We start from the raw sequence: 18,443 nt of genomic DNA on the forward strand, positions 1-18,443 counted from the left end.
AACACTACGAGACAATTTGCAACACTGAGACAATCCTTCGCAATACAACTTCCACTAATACACTCAACACTAGTAATACATGGAACATTTCTTACACCAGACTACACATAGCAACGCAACATTGGGGTTCGTTATGCAACACTTCAAGACAATACTTCTCAATCCTCTTATACTAATACACCCAGAACTACTAATACACTCAACACTTCTTACACTAAACTTCTCTTAGTAACACAACATTACGAGTCTTTGCCCACTCTAGGATACACTTACCCAGTACTACTTACACTTAACTACTTTTAGCAATACAAATTTTCGCAACACACAACTCTGCTAATACAACTAAATACTTCTTGCACTAAGCTACTCTTGGCAACACAAATTTTGGTAACACACAACAATACGATAACTTAAGCAATACTTCTTAAGCTAAAATCCTCATGGCAACACAAACATTGGCAACACACAACACTACGGTGACTTACGCAATAGTTCTCACACGGAAATCCTCATGGCAACACAAACATTGGCAACACACAACACTACGGTGACTTACGCAATAGTTCTCACACGGAAATCCTCATGGCAACACAAATATTGGCAACACACAACTCTACGGTGACTTACGCAACATTCTTTTACACTGTTCTACTCTTTGCAACACATTATAGTAACACATCAGCAGTACCACCACCACCACCACCACCACCACCACCACCACCACCACCACCACCACCACCACCACCATTCCCCTTTTCTTTGTACCTTGGACCATACCGCCTACTCTCCCCTCCTCCTCCTCCTCCTCCTCCTCCCCTCCCTTCTTTCTTATCCCCTCTTCCTCCTCTCTTTCTGCTTCCTTTCCTTATCATTCTTTTCGCTATCATTTTCCTTTTTTATTTTCTTTCTATCTCTTGTCTTTATTTTCTCTCCTTTTCTCCTTCCCTCTTTGCATCTCCTCCACATAATCACAGTCCCCTCTCCCCTCTCCTTCCTCCTCTCATTTTCCTCCATCTTCTCTCCCCTCATTAAACCGCATCTCCCCTTCTCCTCTCTCTCTCCCCTCCCCACTATTACTCTCCTCCTCCTCTCCCCTTATAATTCCTCTCCCTCCTCCTCCTCTTCCTCCTCTCCTTCCCCTCACTTTTCTTTCTTACCTCCTCTCCCCTCTTCTCCCTCTCCTCCCTTCGCCTCTCCTTCTTACCTATCCCAGGAGCTTTCCCCAACAAATAAGGGGAGAGGGGAGGAAAGAGGGAGAGGGGAAAGAGAGGGGAGAGGAGAGAAGAGAGGGGAAAGGGGGGGAGGGGAGAGATGAGCTGATGCCGCTACCAGATTAAACATCCCTGGGGCTTCCTTTCGGGAGGAGGAGGAGGAGGAGGAAGAAGAGGAGAAGGTTGGAGGTCATGGGGGGTCAGAGAGAGGCCAGGTGAGGAAGAGGTTGCCAGGTGTATCTTCCTCCTCCTCCTCCTCCTCCTCCTCCAATGCTGCGGTATTCATTATCTTTCCTCCTTCCTCTTTTCTCATCTCTATCCTCTCGTTTTCTTCCTTCCTTTCCGTTCCTTCCTACCCTCCTTTCCCTCCTCTCTTCCTTCCTTCTTTCCTTCCTTCTTCGCCTCGTATACTCCTTATCTAATCTGCTCATCTCTATGCCTCCTCCTCCTCCTCCTCCTCCTCCTCCTCAATGTGATGGAGTCTTCTTTACTTATTTTTGGAACATTGGAAAGAGGAGGAAGAGAAAATTAGTAGTAAGCACGGAGAGGAGGAGGAGGAGATGGAAGAAGAGAAGAAAAAAAGGAGTAGAAAACATATTGTTAAGAAAATAAAAAGGAGAGAGAGAGAGAGAGAGAGAGAGAGAGAGAGAGAGAGAGAGAGAGAGAGAGAGAGAGAGAGAGAGAGAACAGGAATATAGCGAAGGGGTACCAGCAGGGAGGAGGAGGGCTTATGATTCTTAATAGTGGAGGAGGAGAAGGAGGAGGAGGAGGAGGGAGAGGAGGAAGAAGGAGAGAAGAGAGGAAGAGAGAGAAGGAAGAAGAAAGAAGGGAGATGCAAATTGAGGGGACCGACTCTGACCATTTTTTCTTTCCTCCTCCTCCTCCTCCTCCTCCTCCTCCTCCTCCTCCTCTTCTTTCTCCTTATCCCTCCCTTCCCTCCCAGGTCACGAGAGAAGGGAGGGAAGCCGGAAGATGATGGGAGGAGGAGGAGGAGGAGGAGGAGGAGGAGGAGGTTATCTACGTTACCAAGGCATCGTGGTGAGGGGAAGGGAGGGGAGATGAGAGGGGAGAGGAAGGAAGGAAAGAGGGAGAGAAGAAGGGAGGAGGAAAAAACTTCAATCAGCTGTAATGAAACGATGGTGGCTGCCCCTCCCTCCCTTCTTTTCCCTCCCTTCTTTTTTTACCTCCACCTCTTCCTATTCTTCTTTCTTCCTCCTCCTCTTCTTCCTCCATCTCCCTCTTTAGTGACCGACCTCCTCCTTCATTCTCTTCCTCTTTCAATTTCTTCCTTTCTCTTTTCTCTTTCATCTTTCTTCCTCTCCTCCTCCTCATCCATCTTTTTTTTTCTTCTCCTCTTCTTCCGATTCCTTTTTTGGTGGTCTCTTCTTTCTTCTCTTCCTTCCTCTTTGGTTGATGACTCTCTTCTTCTCCTCTCCTCTTTCTTCCCCTTCTCTTTCTCTTCTCCTCTTCCTCCATCTCTCTCTTTGGCTGATCTCTCCATTCCTTCTCTCCCTCCTTCTCCTCCTTTAGTTGATGTGTCCTCCTCTGCCTCCTCTTCCATCCCCTCCTTTCTCTCCTCCTTCCCCTTCTTTCTTCTCCTCCTCTTCCTCCATCACCCTCTCCCTTCCTCCTCCTCTTCCTCCTCCTTCTCCCTCTTTGGTTGATGGCCCTCCTCCTCCTTTTCTCCTCCTTCTCTTCCTCCTCTTTTCCCCGCCATCTTGGGTTTCTTCTCCTTCTCTCCCCTCATTTCCCTCCTCCCTCCCTCCCTCCTCCCTCACCTGGCCTGACTTACCTGGCCGGCCAAACCTTCGCTCAGATCAATACAAGCTTCCTCCGCATCAAGCTGGGAGAGAGAGAGAGAGAGAGAGAGAGAGAGAGAGAGAGAGAGAGAGAGAGAGAGAGAGAGAGATTTTTTGCCTATGTATATATTTTGAGATCATTACTTGTATATTTTTTTCGTCTCTTGAAGTTTGTTGTTGTTATTATTAGTTGTAGTAGTAGTAGTAGTAATAGTAGTAGTAGTAGTAGTAGTAGTAGTAGTAGTAGTAGTAGTAGTAGAAGTTTGTTTCACCTGTTCGTCCTCTTTCACCTGTTCTCTCCGTTTATAATTCATTCCCTATTTTTTTTTCTCACGGTCCTGCGGCGTTCAGTATTTACTCATTATTTATTCAGACACGTGAGTTACCGGCGTGTGTGTGTGTGTGTGTGTGTGTGTGTGTGTGTGTGTGTGCGTGTGTGTGTGTGTGTGTGTGTGTGCGTGTGTGTGTGCGTGTGTCGATGGGTTTTGTTTTTGTTTTTGTTTTTTCCTTAATTGAAAACATCGGAAATTTTTTATCCTCAGTTCTTGGCGACGAGATTTCAGTTGATTTATTTTTATTTGATTGATTAATTGGCCGATTTTTTTTTTTTTTTTATTCTCTTATTTAACTTTTCAGAATAGGCATCTTTTTTTACATTATTTATTTTTATTATTTTCATTTTTTTTTTATTCTTCCTCTTATTTTCATGTATTTTATTCCTCTATTCTTCATTAATTTTCTTACTCTACCTTTATTATTCATGATTTTTCTTTCTCTTTGATTGTGTTTTCAAGTATTGTATTCCACATTCCTCGTATTTTCTTCCTCATTTTTATTTCTCATGTATTTTCTTCCTTTATTTCCTTTTACTTCAGTAGCGTTCCTATTTTTACTTTTCATGTTTCTTCTGTTTATTTTAGTTTATCCCTTTTCCTCATTATTTTATTCTATGTAGCTTATTTCTCATTATGTAACTTCTCATTTTTCTTATATTCTCTTAAGTATATCCCTGCTTTATTTTCCTTTACCTTATATCATCTCTATTATATTCCTTCTTATCCTTTTTCTCTTATCCCTCTTATTAAATGAAATGGTTTGTTTGGCTTATTACTGTTGTTATTATTAGTAGTAGAAGTAGTTATCATTATCATCATCTTCATTATTATTATTATTATTATTATTATTATTATTATTATTATTATTATAGTGTTGCTGTTTCACTCAATTATCGGATTTCTTTTGTGATGCTGTGTACTTTTTTTTGGTACTGTCACACCTGGTACCTTCGTGCTGAGTCACTTTCTCTCTCTCTCTCTCTCTCTCTCTCTCTCTCTCTCTCTCTCTCTCTCTCTCTCTCTCTCTCTCTCTCTCTCTCTCTCTCTCTCTCTCTCTCTCTCTCTCTCTCTCTCATTTTTTTTTTTATTGTAAAGTACTATTTCATTAACGGTTAGAGAGAAAGAGTGATGCGGTATTGATCTCTCCACTGACCACCACCACCACTACCTTTCTCTCCCTCCTCTCACACGCCCAGAGAGAGAGAGAGAGGGAGAGGGAGAGAGAGAGAGAGATGCCCTTGCTCAGAGGTCATCCGCGGAAGAGGTTAAAAGAGGTCGAATTTGGTCCGCAGTTTTTCGTTCCGTTTCTTTCTTCCGTTTTGTTTTGTTTTTCCACATTTTTTCGATCACTTTTTTCTTGTTTTATCCCTATTTCCTTTATTTGTTCTCTTTTTCTTTATCTTTTTTTTGCTAACGTTGTATATTTTTATCATTTTTTAATCTTTTCTTTGCCTGTTATTCATGTCTTTTTTTCTTTCTTTTTTCAACACTTTTTTTATTAATTTAAGTTTTTATCTTTATCTAACTTTTTTCGTCTTTCCGTCACCTATTATTCGTTTATCTGTATTTTAGTGATATTTTTTTTCTTTTTCACCTTCCTGTTTATCGATCAGCTGTTTTTTTTTTCTTCTTTTTTCTGTTATTGTGTGAAACAGCTGGTACCCTCCCTCCCTTCCTCCCTCTCTCCCTCCCTCCCAGCTTCCCTCTCCCTCTTCTCCCCTCTCCTTCCTCCCCTCCACCTCCCCTCGTTTCCCCTTTGATAACAGCCCTAACATCCTCCCCTTCCCCTCCCTCTCTCCCCTTTCCCTTTTCCTCCCTTCTCCCTCCCTCCCTCCCTGCCAAAGGTGAGACTTTCGCCAGGTGAGATTGATAACGAATTGGCTCACCTGATAAGGGTACAAATAGATTGCGGGGAGAGAGAGAGAGAGAGAGAGAGAGAGAGAGAGAGAGAGAGAGAGAGAGAGTATAATATAAGCAAATGAGAATACTAACACTATAGCACCATCAACAACAACAACAACTACTACTACTACTACTAATACTAATACTAATACTACTACTACTACTACTAATAATAATAATAATAATAATAATAATAATAATAATAATACCACTACTACTACTACTACTACTACTACTACTACTACTACTACTACTACTACTACTACTACTACTACTACTACTACATTACCACTTCTGCTAATAATAATACTAACGATAATAATAGTCGCAGTAATTATCTCTAAGGCAATTTTATATATTTTAACTTTATTTCATTTTAGTTTAGTTTCCTTTCAGTCTCGCCCAAGCTTCAGTGTGTAGCTAATTCCTTCTGTTTATTCCTTCCTTTCCTCCTTATTGCCCTTCCTCCCCTTCCTCGGCTTCCTTCCCTCGTCTAATCCTCCTTCCTTCCTTCCTTCCTGACCCGGATTGTTTGCTCGGCCACGTGGCTCTGTGCTCGTTGTATTTGCTCTGTTTCTTTAATTATATTCGTTTGCTTTATCTTTCCCTTTTTTTGTCATTGCTTTTCGTCTCTGGAGTGATGATTTTGTTGCTGTTGTTGTTGATCTTTTATTGTTGTTCCTGAAGATGGTGGTTTTGAAGTGATTTTTTTTGCTTCTTTTTGTGTGTGTTTTTTATTTCTCGTTTTTATCTTATTTTCCTGCATATTATTTTCTACCTTTTTCTTTCTCTCATCATACGTATAAGTTTTCCCCCCGCTCTCTCTTTTTGCTTTCCTCTCCCTTATCCCCTTCTCTCCTCCCCTCTCTTCTCTCCTCTCTCCGTTCTTCTCTTTCTTATCTCCTTTCTCCCCTTTCCTGTTATTTTTCGTATTCTCTTTAATCTTTCCTCAACTCTCATTTTCTTCTTTGTTATTTCCTATCCATTTCTCCTTCATATTGTCCTTCCAACATTTCTTTCCCCTCTTTCCTTCTTTATTCGCCTCTTTCATCTCCTCTCCTCCTCTTTATCCCTTTCTCCTCCTCCTCCCTACTTCATTCTACCCAGTAACTCCCTTCCTTCCCTCTCTCCCTCCCTTCCCTCTCCCTCCTTTCTTCCTTTCCTTCTTTATTCGCCTCTTTCATCTCCTCTCCTCCTCTTTATCCCTTTCTCCTCCTCCTCCCTACTTCATTCTACCCAGTAACTCCCTTCCTTCCCTCTCCCTCCCTCCCTTCCCTCTCCCTCCTTCCTTCCTTTCCTCCCGCCCTTTCCTCCTCCCTCTCTGTCTTGTCGTCATTTATCTTCCGAGCATCACAAAAGGTGAATCAATATTACCTGTAAAATGCTGCAGGTAATTAGGAATATTAATAAGTCAGGCGCCCAGGTGTGTGTGTGTGTGTGTGTGTGTGTGTGTGTGTGTGTGTGTGTGTGTGTGTGTGTGCGCGTGATTCGTTAACTTGTTCTTTACCCGTTTCATCTTTCTATCCCTCTCATTTTTCTTCCATTCCCTCTTTTCTATTCTTTCTTTCTCTACCTTTTCTTCCCTCCCATATTTTCCTCCTTCCTCCTTTCTTTCTTCCTTTTCTCCTTTTCTTTTTTTCATTCCCATAAGTTTCCTTTCTTTTTTCCTTTCTTCTCCTTCTTCCCTTCTCTTCCTTCTTTCATTTCTCCACTTCCATAACTTTCCTTTCATTTTTCCTTCATTTCCCTCCCTTCATTCCTTCTTTTCCTACATTCCTTTCTCCATTTTCTCCACTTTTTAATACTGTATTCCTTTCTCCCTCCATTTTTCTCTCCACTTTTCCCTCCCTTTCCTCCACTTCCTTGCATTCTTCTCTTCACTCCGTCCTCCCTTCCATTCACTTTCTTTCTCTCTTCCTCCATTTCTCTCCATTCTTTTTTTACACTCCTCCCTTCCATTCACTCTCTCCTCATTTCTCTCCACTATTTCCTCCCTTCTCTCCACTCTTTCCTCCCTTCCTCCGGCCTAAGAGTGGCGTTATCTCCCTTCACGAGTCCAACAATTTGTGGAGGTTCAATTTAGTGATGGAGGAACAAGGGAAGGGGAGGGAGGGAAGGGGAGAGAAGGGAGAGGGGAAGTGAGGGGAAGAAGGGAGTGATGTTGCGACCACACCCACAGTCTCTCTCTCTCTCTCTCTCTCTCTCTCTCTCTCTCTCTCTCTCTCTCTCTCTCTCTCTCTCTCTCTCTCTCTCTCTCTCTCTCTCTCTCTCTCTCTCTCTCTCTCTCTCTCTCTCTCTCTCTCTCTCTCTCTCTCTCTCTCTCTCTCTCTCTCTCTCTCATACGCTTCCTTCCTCTCCTCTCCCTAATTTTTTCCTCCCTGCCTCCTCCTCTCTCCTCTCCTTCCCTCTCCCTCTCCTTCCCTCTCTCTCCTTCCCTCCATCTCTCCTCTCCCTTGAACCATCCTCCGCAGATGACCACACCCAGTCCCGGAGAGAGAGAGAGAGAGAGAGAGAGAGAGAGAGAGAGAGAGAGAGAGAGAGAGAGACGGGGGTGGAAGTTAAATAAAAATATGTTGGTAGATGCAAGGAACGGAATGTGTGTGGGTGAGAGAGAGAGAGAGAGAGAGAGAGAGAGAGAGAGAGAGAGAGAGAGAGAGAGAGAGAGAGAGAGAGAGATTCCTAATCCCCAGAAGAAAACGTACTGCGTAAATTACGGAAGAGAGCGTCGCAGAATATTCTCTCTCTCTCTCTCTCTCTCTCTCTCTCTCTCTCTCTCTCTCTCTCTCTCTCTCTCTGCCTTTATATTTCTCCTCCTCCTCCTCCTTCCCATATTTTTTCCTCCCCCATCTCGCCAACACAATCCCTTCCCTTTCCCCCTCCCTCCCTCCCTCCCTCCCCCTCCCCCCCTTTCCCCCTCCCCCTACACCTGTCCAACACTCCCAGGGGGACAATAATCACCACCAGGTATTGACTTTTTCACTTTGTTTGCCAGGTATGTGTGGGAGGGAGGGGGGAGGGAGAGGCGGATAAAAGGGAGGGTGCGAGAGAGAGAGGAAGTGAGGGAGGGAAGGGAAGGGGAAGGGGAGGGGGGGGGGGTAAGTGTAACGGGTGGTGTGGGATGTTCTGTTCTGCTCTCTCTCTCTCTCTCTCTCTCTCTCTCTCTCTCTCTCTCTCTCTCTCTCTCTCTCTCTCTCTCTCTCTCTCTCTCTCTCTCTCTCTCTCTCTCTCTCTCTCTCTCTCTCTCTATTTCGGTATGTCGCTCCATTAAATTTTCATAGTATTTATCTTTTTATGGACTTATGCCCGCTAATAAAGTGTGTGTGTGTGTGTGTGTGTGTGTGTGTGTGTGTGTGTGTGTGTGTGTGTGTGTGTGTGTGTGTGTGTGTGTGTGTGTGTCTCTCGCGTGTGATATGCGTACACTGTTTACATGGATACGTTATTTCTCTCTCTCTCTCTCTCTCTCTCTCTCTCTCTCTCTCTCTCTCTCTCTCTCTCTCTCTCTCTCTCTCTCTCTCTCTCTCTCTCTCTCTCTCTCTCTCTCTCTCTCACACACACACACACACACACACACCTCTTTGTGTATCTTTTCTTTCCTGTTTCCTCCTTTTTTCTTTTCTTTTTTGTTTTCATTTAGTTTTTTTTCTTTTTCTTCATATTTCTTCATCTTTCTTCTTCCTTTTCTTCGTCTTTTTTTTTGTCTTTATTCTTTTTCTCGCGTTCTTCTCTTTGCGCTTTTCTCTCGCTCCTCGTTGTCTTATTCCTCCTCCTCTTTCACCTCCTCCTCCTCCTCCTTCTCCTCCTCCTCCTCCTCCTCCTCCTCCTGGTTTCGTATTCTCTTTATGTTTCCTGAAAATGTTCAATGCAAGGACGCCATGACAAAGTGTTATTTTTGTTGTTTTTGTTGATTAGCGCCACCTTTCTCTCTCTCTCTCTCTCTCTCTCTCTCTCTCTCTCTCTCTCTCTCTCTCTCTCTCTCTCTCTCTCTCGCGTGGCGGGTAAGAGCAAGAGCCGATGAGAGAGAGAGAGAGAGAGAGAGAGAGAGAGAGAGGGTCACAGTCGCTCATCGGGTCTCAGAGGGGAAGGAAGGGTGACACGCTCCCCTCTCTCTCTCTCTCTCTCTTACTCGCTCTCACTCACTCTCTCCCTCCCTCGCCTTCCCTCACCTGCCCGGCCGAGGGAAAGTATTAAGTGTATTACATTGCACGGGAGGGAAAAAAAAGAGCAATGAGAGGAAAGTAGAAAAATAAAAGAGGAGAGAGAAATTTCCCCTCACTCAAGTTTTATTATTTTATGTTTTGCTTCGTTTTCTTAAGTTTGAGGAGACTTGTGTTGATGTTCTTGTGAGTTAAAAGGAAGAAGAAGAAAAACGAGACGAAGAAGGAAGAAAAAAAGGAGGGAAGGAAAAACAGACTTGAGAAACGCTATATAAAAACACGTGAATTCAAAGGATTTTTCTACGACCTAAGTGTCTGTTTGTGTTAGTTTGTTTGTTTGTGCGTGACACGTGGTTCAAAGTCATCCGCATCGTTTTTGCTTTACTTCGTTTCCTTTGTTTTGTTTGTTTTGTTTCACGTGGGTTCAATTTTCTTATGGTGGTAGTGTACAACTCCACCACCACCACCACCACCTCCATCATCGCCACCATCAGCTCAACCACCACTGGATCCACCACCACTCCTCGCCTTATATCCTCGTCCTCCAAATCCTCCTCCTCCTCCTCCTCCTCCTCCTCCTCTTCCTGAGTCGTCCATCTTCGTCAGGATATTAAAGAAAAAGTAAGTTGTCTTTGTTTTCTTCGTGTTCTATTTTTTTTTTCGAATGATTCCTTTTTCTTATTGCCTGCGACCTTGGTTATTATTTTGATAAGAAATGTAAAAGAAAGAAAGAAAAGTTTGAAGGAAATTATTGCACAGATAAAGGAAGGGAAAGGTCGAGAGGAGATCATTAGCAACTGTTTAGGTAATCAGGAAGGAAACGGGAAATTCGCGAACTAAATCAGTAACACAGGTAACATAAAAGGGGAGGAAGATATTGAAAAGGTAATTAGAAGCGACAGTGATAAAGAAGAATAAGCAAGGAAGAAGGGATGAGAAACAAATATTTTTCCTCACACTGCCATACGTAGAAGAGAAGAAATGGATACAACATAATACAATTGATAATAAGTAAATACAAATAAGAAAAATTAATATAAAAAACGGAACTAAACTAACAGATAAATAAAAAGGAGATGGAAGGTCTGTTTATCTCTTCACTTTAGTCTTACTTTAGTGCTTAAAAAGAGTAACAAGGAGACGCCCTACACACACACACACACACACACACACACATACACACACACAGAGGGCGGGTAGATTTGACTATGATCAGTGTGGGATTGGCGCGAGGGAGGGAGGAAAGGAAAGGAGAAGGGAGGGAAGGAGAGAGAGAGAGAAGGGGGGGGGGGGATACAGGTCACATATCCTTATACATCCTTAAGGAGAGACGCCTATGATCCTGTGGGTGAAAATAATGCCATAATGTCCTCCTTCTCTCTCTCTCTCTCTCTCTCTCTCTCTCTCTCTCTCTCTCTCTCTCTCTCTCTCTCTCTCTCTCTCTCTCTCTCTCTCTCTCTCTCTCTCTCTCTCTACACACACACACACACACACACACACACACACACACACACACACACACACACACACACACACACACACACACACACACACCCCACCCTCGCACACACACACACACACACACACACACACACACACACACACACACACACACACACACACACATACCCTCCCTTCCTCCTACCCTACAAGCCATCATTCACCCTTTTCACTCTTTTTTTTTTCACCCTATTTCACCCTCACGATAATTATCTCTTTAAAATGTCGGGAGATGAGAGAGGGAGAGAGATGAGCTGAGGAGGAGGGGATGCTGTCACGGCTCATTGGTCGGATGCTGGCCCTGGCCCCGCCCACCCCCCGCCTCGGCCCATCCCATTGGTCCCGGGTGATGGGGATGCTGGCAGCTGATTGGGCGAGGGGCGCGGGATGAGAAGAGGCAGAATCTAATGGAGAGAGAGAAGGAAGGAGGGTATTATTCTCTCTCTCTCTCTCTCTCTCTCTCTCTCTCTCTCTCTCTCTCTCTCTCTCTCTCTCTCTCTCTCTCTCTCTCTCTCTCTCTCTCTCTCACCTGGGTTACCTGTTCGTGAAGGTGAGATACACATACGCCGTAGCTTCATTATCTGCGTGCCAATCGCCTCTGATAGCACCAATAATAACAACAATGATAATAATAACAAAAGTAATAATAATAATAATAATAATAATAATAGTAATAATAATAATAATAGTAACAGTATTCGCATTTGCTTTTTGATATGGTAGGATAATGTTACAAAGAAAGGCATAAACAAAAACAGGCTTTATTAATTTTACTTATATTCTCTTAACTTAGAATGGTCTATTTCTGAACATTCCTCTATATGTCTCTCTCTATTTGTATATTCATTACAAACCTACATTTTTTTCTCCTCCCCTACCTCCTCCTCCTCCTCCTCCTCCTCTTCCTCTTCTTCTTTTTCTTCCTTTTCTTATAATTCCTTTTTTTTTTCTCCATATTCACGAATTAAAAGAGCATCTCTCATCATCCATCTATCCTTCCTTCCTACCTACCTTCCTTCCTTCCTTCATTCAATCATTCATTCATTCATTCATTCATTCATTCATTCATTCATTCATTCATTCATTCATTCCCTCCCTCCTTCTTTCCTTCCTTCCTTCCCGCCCTTCTCTCATCTGTGTCCTATCTTCCTCTTCGTATATATTCATTACACAATAAACCCAAAACCACCTCTTCTTCCTCTTCTTTCTTCTTCTTCTTCTCCTTCTCATTCTTTCTCTTTTTCATCTCCATATTCACAAGTTCATAGAATATCAACCTTACTTCCTCCCACTCCTTCCTTTCCTCCTTCCTTCCTTCCTTTCTTCGTTCCCTTATCTTCTGTGTCCTATCCTTGTCTTCCTCTTCGTAAACATTCATAACAAGAACTCTATATATACCTCCTTCTTTCTTTTCCTCTTATTCTTGTTTTTATTCTTCCTTGTCTCATTCATGTCCTCCATATACACCAATCAATAAAACATCACTCATCACCCTTCCTTCCTTCCTTCCTTCATTCATTCATTCATTCATTCATTCATTCATTCCGTCCTTCCTTCCTTCCGCGTCCTTGTCAGCGTCACCTAGGTCCTTCTGGTCCTTAGGGGAGCTCTCCTGAAGACGACGAGGTTAATTACTTGTGTCCTACCTGGTGGGATGCGGGGCTGGGGGCGAGAAGGGCGTATGTGCCGTGCTGCGTGACGTGACGAAGTGTGGAGAGAGAGAGAGAGAGGAATATTACGTTTTAATTACATCTTGTTTTGACTTCTTACGAATATTCTCTTCCCTGCAGCAGTTGTTATTGTTGTTTTGTAGTGTTGTTATTATTATTATTATTATTATTATTATTATTATTATTATTATTATTGGTAGTAGTAGTAGTAGTAGTAGTAGTAGTAGTAGGAGTTGTTGTTGGTGCAGTATAGTAGTAGCATTAGTAATAGTTGTAGTTCTATTTTTATTATTATTATTATCATTATTATTATTATTATGATGATGATGATGATGATGATGATCGTCGTCGTCATTATCATCATCACTATCGTCTTTATCGTCATCGTTATCCTCTAAATCATCCGCTTCAGCATTGCGTAACCTTGTCACCAGTACCACCACCAACACTGTTGCTACTACTACTAGTACAACAAACTACCACTACTACTACAATCATCAATGTTAAAACTACCACCACTACCACCAGTGACAACGTTATATACATTCTTATCATCGCTCGGCACCAAGACGAGGTGGCCGAGTGGTTAAGGCGTTGGACTGCTAATCCAATACGTTCTACGTGCGTGGGTTCGAATCCCATCCTCGTCGAAAGTTGATGTTACAAATTTTATAACGTGTTGTCCGTGTACGCTGATGTTGGTGACTGATGCCTTGTACCTTATGTACGTGTTCCGTGTGCGTTGTTGACGATGTGGACGTGGGACGAGGAGTGGAACTTTATTTTTTTCTAGTGATGAACTTGATGTTTCGTCACTTTTTTCCTAGTTCTTGTTTGGGGTATTTTTTACTCAGTTTTGAGTGGCTTGGTTATTGCTATTATTATTATTATTATTATTATTATTATTATTATTATTATTATTATTATTATTATTATTATGTAGCCAAATAATATTAACTGAGGTATAATAATATACTTCAAAAGGAACACGAAATTTTAAGATATCAAAAACAAAAGAAATTTTTTGAGAAAGCAAGAAAAATAAATATGTAAATAAATCGAAGAAACACACACACACATATATATATATATATATATATATATATATATATATATATATATATATATATATATATATATATATATATATATATATATATATATATATATATATATATATATATATATATATATATATATATATATATATATATATATATAAAGAAGATGGTGTTATGTTAGAGAACAGGATATTTAATCTGGATGAGGAAAAAAAATATAATAAGCTCGTATCAACAGAAACATCATAAATATTGCCATTATCGCTACGAACTATACCTGTCATGAACACGATATTTATCTCTTATCCTTCTTCTCCTCCTCTTCCACTCGTCCTTCGCATTTTTTTTTTACCTCGACTTATCTTCAATAATCAAACCAAACAAGTTTGATCTTTATAATTATTATTATTATTATTATTATTATTATTATTATTATTATTATTATTATTATTATTATTATTATTATTATTATTATTATTATTATTATTATAGTTGAAATAAATGAATAACAATAACAACAGTAATAAAATAATGATGATAATGATGGCAATTATAATATTATCAGTAATTACTTCATATCCTGGCATGACGTCAAACAACAACAACAACACCCTTCCAGATAACAACACACACACACACACACACACACACACACACACACACACACACACACACACACACACACGGACAACCACCCACGCACCCACCCACCAACATCCCCCCTCCCCCTCACACACAACCACCCACACAAATGCACGTCCACATACCCACGCACGACCCTTCCCTCCACACACACACCCACACACACACACCTGACACACACGGTTATGCAATCCACACGGCCGAGACAGGATCCGCACCAGCTGACTCGATCCTGGAGATTCGAGATAAGGTGCGAGGCGAGATAACGAGAGACTCCCTATCGATAACACTTTTTTTACCTGCCTCCAGATCTCACCTTAGCACCCTCACTAACGCCTGTCCCCTCACCCCCGGCCTCACCTGAAACCTCGTGACCCATTTTCCTTCATCCCTATCCCTCGTTACTCGTTTTCTTTGAGCCGGTCTCGTTTTCTATCGCCGCTTGCGTTGACTTCGTTTGCGTGAAGGTTGCTGTATCGAGGTGACTGCGCCCCCCAGCATCTCTCTGTCACGTAGCAAGGTAGATAAGGGCGGAATTCAGGCCATGGAGCGTGAGAGAATGGCCTTGTGAGTGCGGAAGGGTTGCTGGGGGAAGAGAAGGCTTCGTTTGGGGGAGGGAGAGGGAGAGGTAGGAGGAGGAGGGAGAAGAGGAGGAAAAGAACTGAAGGTGGAGTGGGTGGAGGCTTAACTTTTGTTGTTGTTGTGCTATTTTTGTTCTTGTTTTGTTGAATCATTGTCCGGTAAGAGTTTTGAAGTGTTCGCTCCTCGATACATAACATTTACTCCTTATAACGTCAAGTACTAGCCTATGTTTTTTTCGTATTTTTTCTCAATTTTTCCGTTTTTGGATTGGTTTACTTAATTATATATTTTTGCTACATTTTTAAGTATGTTTTTTTTATCGAGTTTCATGTTTAATTCCTTGGTAAGCTTGTGATGTTTATATTTGCGAACTCTATCAAAAGTTTAAAATGCACCAATACCCGTTACTGTTACTCTCATTTCAATCATCATTTCTATCATTACTTCTTGGCATACTTCACTGTTAGCTTCTGTGATGTTTATATTTACGAACTCTATCAAAAGTTTAAAATGCACCGATACCCGTTACTGTTACTCTCATTTCAATCAACATTTCTATCATTATTCCTTGGTAGACTTCACTGTTAGCTTCTGTGATGTTTATATTTACGAACTCTATCAAAAGTTTAAAATGCACCGATACCCGTTACTGTTACTCTCATTTCAATCATCATTTCTATCATTATTCCTTGGCATACTTCACTGCAAGCTTCTGTGATGTTTATATTTGCGAACTCTATCAAAAGTTTAAAATGCACCGATACCCATTACTGCTACATTCATTATTATTACCATTGTTCTCATTATTCCTCTCACTTCACACACAAACACAAGACCGAAACCACTCCATATATTAGGCCAGAACATGAGAGACAAGACAAGGAACAATCAGACATTTCCTTCTCACCATTATCCGCCTCCACGGCCACGCAAAAAAGCAAACAAACGTACAGACAAACACGAGTAAGAAAAACAATCGTAAACAAATATAGATGATGAAAAACAAAAGACGCGCGACGAACCTAAGTTATGCGTGTCAGCTCTTAAAGGAAATGGCATATTGTTGAGAGGGAAAAGGTTTGATTATAGAAGTGTTTGTGATTATGTGGAGAACAGATTGTTGTTATGTACTTATTTGGAGGTGGGGAGGAGGAGGAGGAGGAGGAGGAGGAGGACAGTCTAAGGGACGATTGAGAGAAAAAGAGAAGGGACAAAGAAAGGATGGAAAGAGAGAGAGAGAAAATAGCGCTGGAAGTTTTGCTGATTCAAAGCATTTCCTTGTTCTGTCTCTCCGCCTGGCTTATGTAACCTGGTGGTGGTGGAGGTGGTGGTGTGGTGGTGGTGGTGGTGAAGATGGTACAAGTAGTGGTGGTGGTGGTGGTGGTGAAGATGGGAGTCTGTTTTTACGTCAACACCATCATCACCATCATCATCACCCTCACCATCAACAATCTTCATCATACAGATAGATGCTTCTTGTGTTTTCTCTCTCCTTATCTCTCCGTCTTCCTCCAGTACTCGCGTTTACCTGAGGCTTTAAATCACCTGTCATTATCTTAACCACTCATAATTACTCCGATTGCTACTCCATTTACTCCATAGAAAAGTGTATCGTCCTCCTCCTCTTCCTCCTCCTCCTCCTCCTACTCCTACTACTACTTCTACTACTACTACTACTACTACTACTACTACTACTACTACTACTACCAAAACAGTAACATACACTAAAGATTTGTTGATGAAAATATACTGTAAGACATCATTTTTTTTCTTTTTACTCCATTTCTATTCTTTTCTTTACTCCTTCCCCTAATTTTTTTCCCCTCTTCTCCTCTCTCCTTCCCTTCCTACTCCGTTCCCTCCACCACAAGTCTTCCCTACCCCTTTCCTCTCTTCATCAGTCCTCAGCTTCCCTCCCCATCCCTCTTCCCTCCTCCCCTCTTCTTTCTCTTTCTCTCTTCCCCTCTCCTCTCCCTCCTCTCCCTCCCTTCCCTCCAACACTGAGACTTGCCACTTGTTAGGCGTCACAGACACACACACACACACACACACACTCTCTCTCTCTCTCTCTCTCTCTCTCTCTCTCTCTCTCTCTCTCTCTCTCTCTCTCTCTCTCTCTCTCTCTCTCTCTCTCTCTCTCTCTCCATTCCTTTGTTCTAACCTCCATCCAAATCTGTCACTCATCCCTACCTCCTTCCCTCCCTCTCCCCTCCTCTCTCTCGCTCTCTTTCTCTCTTCCTCTCCTCTCTTGCATTCCTTCGGTTTTTTGTTTTTCTTTGCTCTTTATTATTTTGTTTTTCTGTTTTTTTGTGTTGTTTATTTTTTTCTTTGGTTATTTTTTATCTTTTCGTTTTCTTTTGTTCTTTTGTTTCATCCGTTACTGTCTTTGTGTTTGTTTGTTTGTTTGTTTGTCTGTGTCTGCCTGCCCATCCCCTCCTTTTCTCCTACTCATTTTCTTATTCGTCTTTCTTCTAACCCCCTTTTCGCTCTTTCTTCCTTTCCTTTACTGTTCTTTACTCCCTTCCTTCCTTCTCTCTTCTTTCCTTTTTCTTCTAGTCTATCGATCGTCTCTCCCTTCTACTTTTCCTCCCTTCCTCTGCCTCACATCTCTCGCCTCTTCTAATATATTCACCCCCACTTTCACCACCTCCACGTCCTCTTCCTCTCCCTCCACACTCTCCTCTCTCAGCTTGCCTCCATTTCCTCACCTTCTCTCCTTTCTTTTCTTCTTACCTCTGTTCTCTCTTTCTTCCTCCCTTCCTCCCGTCCCATCCCTCTCATCTCCTCTCCTCTCCTCTCCTCTCATACTCAACCCCACCACCACTTCCTCTTCTCCCTCCTCACTCTTCTCTCCTTGCGTGCCTCCGTTTCCTCACCTTCCCTCCGGCCTCTCTCCCTCCCGCTGGCACCTCCCTTATCTCCTCACCTGAGCCCCAGTTATCACCTGTTATCGCCTCAACTGATTACGCGGAAAATAAACAAATGATGGGACGTTTTCGGGGTGATGTGGCCCGTGGGAGGGATGTTGTCAGAGGTGTAGTAGTAGTAGTAGTAGTAGTAGTAGTAGTAGTAGTAGTAGTAGTAGTAGTAGCAGTAGTAGTAGTAGTAGTAGTATATAGGGAGAGGGGAGCAGAAGGAGAGAAAGAGGGAAGAAGGATTAGGGAGGGAAGCTGAGGACGGATGAAGAGAGGAAATGGGTGAGGAAGACTTGTGGTGGAGAGAACGGAGGGGGAAAGGGAAGAGGAGGAGCTGGAAAAAGAAAGGAGAAGTAAATATAATAAAAGGAATAAGAAAAATGGATTGAAAAAAAGAAACGTCTTACATTAGTTCATCAGCAAAGCTATAGTATATATATATATATATATATATATATATATATATATATATATATATATATATATATATATATATATATATATATATATATATTGTTTTGCTGGTGGTAGTGGTGAACAGAAACGGAAGTAGTAGTAGTAGTAGTAGTAGAAGTAGTAGTAGTAGTAGTAGTAGTAGTAGTAGTAGTAGTAGTAGTAGTAGTAGTAGTAGTAGTAGTAGTAGTAGTAGTAGAAGTAGTAGTAGTAGAAGTA

General features: G+C 41.9%; 1 protein-coding gene and 1 non-coding gene across 3 annotated transcripts in view; both read left to right on the plus strand.

The window, feature by feature from the left end:
* LOC127006706 (ras-responsive element-binding protein 1-like) overlaps positions 1-18,443 on the plus strand; it is a 130,074-nt gene that overhangs the window by 37,460 nt on the left and 74,171 nt on the right. The window contains exon 1 of one of the 2 annotated variants that reach the window (XM_050876923.1): positions 9,334-10,022. The exons of the other annotated variant lie outside the window; for it this stretch is intronic. The gene's annotated coding sequence lies outside the window, so the exon portion shown is untranslated. Of the gene's footprint in view, positions 1-9,333; positions 10,023-18,443 lie in introns of those variants that run through there. 2 annotated transcript variants of the gene reach the window in all.
* Positions 13,140-13,221, plus strand: Trnas-gcu (transfer RNA serine (anticodon GCU)). The gene has a single exon. It is a non-coding gene; the product is annotated as a tRNA-Ser (tRNA).

The sequence above is a fragment of the Eriocheir sinensis genome, chromosome 33 (assembly GCF_024679095.1).
Source record: "Eriocheir sinensis breed Jianghai 21 chromosome 33, ASM2467909v1, whole genome shotgun sequence".
NCBI lineage: Eukaryota > Metazoa > Arthropoda > Malacostraca > Decapoda > Varunidae > Eriocheir > Eriocheir sinensis.